The 5,250-nt window shown below is 38.1% G+C and overlaps 1 non-coding gene across 1 annotated transcript; it reads right to left on the bottom strand.

Moving 5' to 3' along the window:
- Positions 1 to 3,023: 3,023 nt before the first annotated feature.
- LOC128562884 (U6 spliceosomal RNA) lies at positions 3,024 to 3,130 on the bottom strand. Its single transcript, XR_008373583.1, has one exon. It is a non-coding gene; the product is annotated as a U6 spliceosomal RNA (small nuclear RNA).
- Between the last annotated feature and the right edge of the window lie 2,120 nt (positions 3,131 to 5,250).

The raw sequence follows: 5,250 nt of genomic DNA, 5'->3' as shown, positions 1-5,250 counted from the left end.
TGTAGAAAATCTTTAACTTGATCAGGTCCCAAGTATGTATTTTTATTTGTTATTGCAATTGCTAATGGGATCATCATAAGTTCTTTTCCTAGGCCAATAAGATTAAGAGTTTGATCCTGAAATCCAATTATTAGGTATGTACTCAAAAGAAAATGACATTTTACCCTAAGTACTAGCTCACAGCAACCTCAAACTTCTGGGCTTAAGTGATTCTCTTGCCTCAGACTCCCAAGTAGCTGGGACTACAGGCGCCCGCTACAATGCCTGGCTATTTTTTTGTTGTAGTTGTCATTGTTGTTTGGCAGACCCAGGCTGGATTCAAACCCACCGGCTTGAGCTACAGGCACCGAGCCTCATCTTAGGTGTAAGACATGATGAAGGTTATGAAAAGTGTATCCAAAAAGTAACCCAAACTAGACAAATTGTCAAAATTGTGTTTTTGGTTTACTCTTCTTATAAATGTACAGGAAAGCCTGAAGGTACTTGCATATATAATAACACCCAGTATCAGATATGTGGGCCAGCTGTTTGCTGTGATCCTTCTGAACCCCCAAAACAAACTGAATTGCTTTGTGGTATACTGATATCCCCAGAAAGACAATAACTTGAGTTATAATAGAAGGAATACCGAAACAGATAAAAAAAATCATTAATAACAATTTTGCAATACATACAGACATGTGTCTTTTTATATTTTCAATAATAACTAGAAGTTTTCCATGTAGACAATACAATATATTTCTGAAGAATTATTTCTATGTATTGCATATTTTGTGTTGTCATGTTAACTTTAATTCTCTAATTGTTAATGATATACAATGGATATTTGTATATTGAACTGAAAAAATAGAATAATGGTAAACATTTTAAAAAGTGAAAATTCAGTGGCTTATTTTTAGATAGCAAAAGTAGCATGTGGCAATCAAGCAAAATGGTTAAATTTGTGCAAATAAATAAATAAATAAATAAATAAGATTATTTAGGTGATGCTGATTTAGGAGTCCTGACGGCATGATGTAAGAAATAGGCAGGGATGGAGCTGGGGAGAAACAGCCTCTCCCCCCACCCCACCACCTTGCAGACTGGTAAGTGTCCACAGACTGCCCACCATCAGTGGGCAGAGGTGATGGACCTGGATTACTCCTTGGAGGGGTGAGGTTTTAATTCAGGAGCAACTAGCATTTATTGAGCACTTACTATATATGTCAGGTCCTATACTAAGCACTTTACATGTGTTAATTTTTTAATCCTCACATCAGCCTGTCAGTTAAGAATCATTATTTACCCCCTTTAACAGAAAAAGAAACCACCGTGTGAGCAGTTGTGTACCTTGCCCACATTGCCAGATGATAAGCCAAAGAACCTGGATTCAAACATAAGCAGGCTGGCTTCAGAGCCTACACTTGAACCCCTACGACCCTTGTCTCTCAGGAGGCTGACCATCCCCCTCCTCTCTGGAAGATTCCTGGGATTGGTGACCACAATCAAAATCAAACCCATATTTTGGTTCCTCAAAAGAAACTCCTTTGGGGAAAATAGCACATTCTCAGAGACATGCGAGAGGTGCAGGTGGTACACAGGACTGGCCCTACGCGAGAGCGTCCACATTTGGGGCAGGCTAAAATGAGATTGAAAATAAATACTCAACTTCCTCTTTGCTATGATAAGATCTACATTCCTCTGCTCTGGCTTTTTATAAAAACTCTGTGACTGTCTTCCAGAACACTTGGGGCCCAGGGAAGAATACCTAAGTAGCTTCTCTCCTTCCAGATGCAGTGGGGGTCGGGGCGAAGCTGTGTGCTGTACGTTGCATGATACCCATGGAAATGGAGCACTTTGAAGTGAATATAAACATTGAAGGAAAAAATGACTTTCCACTCAAACCACTGAAGTTTAGAGTGATTTAGAAGGTAAAAGAGCTTCAAAGGGAAGTAGTCTCAAAGAAAACTTGAAAATTTTTTACACTTTCATTTATGTTTACCATTTCTCTCCAATCTCTCTCTCTTCATATATATTAATATGTATTTTTTCATTTAATTTTTTTTTGTTGGGGATTCATTGAGGGTACAATAAGCCAGGTTACACTGATTGCATTTGTTAGGTAAATCAAAGTCCCTGAAATCTTCTCTCCTGCCCCAGGAGAAAAGATAATCATTGAAATACATTTTTTCAAAAGCATCGTAGAAGTAGAAACAACACACATCATTCTCCAGATGCCATGCTGAGGAGTGTAGTCAGTTCTAAATGATAACTTAGCTCTCACCTCTAATAAAAGATCAGAGATTTGGGAGTCCTCAGAACAATACTGCTCGTGTTAATTTCTTTCTTAGGCCTTAATTTGACTTGCTGGTCTGGCTTCTCTTGTATGGCAGTTACATGATCTAAATAGTATAAAATGGCTTTTCTCATTTTTGTTTGTTTGTTTGTTTCAGGTTAATTTGAGGGTCCACGGAGTTAGTTACAATGTTTGCTTTTGTTAGGTAGAATCCCTCTTATCATTGTGTTACTCCTCCAAGAAGTGTGCCATCCACCCTTACATTGTGCCCCTTAAATGGGAACACACCCAGGTATCTTCCTCCCTCCTCCCCTCTTCTCACTCCCTCGTTCCCCCCACCACCTTGAATTGATACAGTACATGATATGGGCATGTATTAGATCATCTACTGGCTTCATAGTATATTGAATACATTAAATGCTTGGTCCTCCATTCTTGTGATACTTTACTAAGAAGAATGTGTTTTAATTCCATCCAGGTTAATACAAAAGATGTCATCTCCATCTTTTTTAATGGCTGAGTAGTATTCCATGGTATACATATACCACAGTTTGTTAATCTGTTCCTGGGCTGATGGGCATTTAAGTTGTTCCCACATTTTGGTAAATTGAGCTTTCATAAACAGTCTAGTGCAAATGTCCTTATGATAAAAGGATTTTTTTCTTCTGGGTAGATGCTTACTAATGGGATTGTGGGGGCAAATGGGAGGCCTAATTTGAGTTCTTTGAGGATTCTCCATACTTCCTTCAAAAATATGGAATGCTTCACGAATTTGTGTGTCATCCTTGTGCAAGTGCCATGCTACTCTTCACTGTATCATTCTAATTTTAATATATGTGCTGTCAAAGTGAGCACAAACTGGCTTTTCTCTTGAAGCAAAACCATTCAAAATAAAGCTTCCTGAGTTTACCCTTCTAGAACCTGTATTACATATAAAAAATATTTTCCACAAATGGTATATAAATCCTACTGCCCTATAACCTGCATTTCAAAAGACCTTCTATTATGGACAATCTTCTATGCCAATAGGTTTATATACGCTTTATCATTTTTTAAGGGTGTTACCAATGGCTCTCAATCCTGCCTGAATATTAGACTGACTTAAGGAACTTTGGAAATAAACAAAAAACAAAACAAGCAAACAAAATCCCAAACCAAAAATCCACACACACCTAGACCGATTGATCAACGGCTCGATCTTAAAGGTTTAGACAATCATTTTTAAGTATCTCCTAAGATAGTTCCAAATTTCAAGCAGGATTGAGGCCTATGTATCTTAAGCATATTCTGTATTATATGATTATACCATAATATGTTTAGCCAATATTGTGTTGACAGAGAGGTTGCAAAGTCCATCTTTATGCCTGATATTTGCATAGTGTCTACCAAAATTGTGAATAAACATACTTTGTTCATCTATTTTTTATGAAAATGTGAGTTCTGGTGAAAAGTAGCTCTCTTTAAATTAATCTAGTTTTAAAATATAATAAAAATCCCTTGTAAAAAGTTTAACATTTAAAATTGTTCTACACAGGATTGGCTACATAATTTGTAAGGCCCAGCACAAACTGGAAATGCAGGACTCCTTGTTCAAAAATTATTAACAATTTTTAGCTAGGCACAGGGGCTCAATCCTGCAGTCTCAGCTACTTAGAGGCTGAGGCAGGAGGACAGCTGGAGCACAGGAGTTTGTGAGCTACAATCAATTCCACTGTACTTCAGACTGGACAGCTGCATCTCTTAAAAAGATATATATTAGGAATTACAAGACAAGGACAGCAGAGCAGTAAGCCAAGCTCAAGGCCTTCTAAGTGCAGGTCATTTGTCCAAAAAGCCAACCTGGCTTCTCTGTATGTTGGATTATTAGATCATTAAGGTTAAAGAAAAGATTTTTATCATGAATGAGTGATTACACCTCCAAGATCATTTTCAAATGAAAACTTACGCAATCCTTAGTAACCCTTATATGCAAGATACTACATGCTTTACTCCTTTTTACCTTTTTTTATTATTATTGAGACAGAGTCTCACTTTGTCACCCTTGGTAGAGTGCCATGCATTATAGCTTACGGCAACCTCCAACTCTTGGGCTCAAGCAATTCTCTTGCCTCAACCTCCTTAGTAGCTGGGACTACAGATGCCCACCACAACCCCTGGCTATTTCTTTCCTTCTTTTTTTCTCAGCTGACATCCTGATTTCAGTACTTTACTTCTTATACTGCATAAAACAGATATTGTTGCATGTTGATAATATTACAAATGAGTTTTTAACTTTTAACATAGAATGAAATGTACTATATTTGACACCAGAGAAAATAATAAGTATTTTTCTAATTCCTCTAGCTCTGACCATCTATCTGTGCTTTACCTGGGATAAGACCAAAATGCACCAAGGTAGAAGGGAAACCTCTCTTAACATTCTGCTCAGAAATTAAGTCTCTGAATATGATCATATTCCTTCGCCCCCAAATTTCCATGGTATAAGCCCTGCCGTTCATCTACTAAAATATACAGACTTGTCATAGAAAGAGAGGCTGTTGCATTGACCTTGAGCTTAATTCCAGTGGCCACCATTTATATCGTGCCTTCTGAAACATATCTCGCTTAATTACAACTATTCTAAGAAAGATATAAGTGTTCCCATTTTCCTTGAAATTGAATTCAAAGGGGTTGGTTGGATTTGCCCAACATCACAAAAAAGCAGAGCCTGGATCCAAAGCCCACATCCATCTGATCCAAAAGTCTGCTTTGAATCTTAAAAGTAGTTAGAAGAGTAGGAAAAACACCATGCGAAGACAGAGGCAGAAGTTGGTGTGATGCACCTACTAGACTAGACTGGGAACCCCGAGGATGGGCAGCAGCCATTAGAAGCTAGCAGAGCAGCATGGGACAGGTTGTTCTGCAGAACCCCCAGAAGGAACCAGCCCTGCGGTCACCTGGATTTCAGACGTCTAAACTTCAGAGTTACTGTTTTG

Source organism: Nycticebus coucang, chromosome 12, assembly GCF_027406575.1.
Source record: "Nycticebus coucang isolate mNycCou1 chromosome 12, mNycCou1.pri, whole genome shotgun sequence".
Classification (NCBI taxonomy): Eukaryota; Metazoa; Chordata; class Mammalia; order Primates; family Lorisidae; genus Nycticebus; species Nycticebus coucang.
The sequence above is the reverse complement of the archived record's forward strand: the minus strand, read 5'-3'. Positions and strand labels throughout refer to the sequence as shown.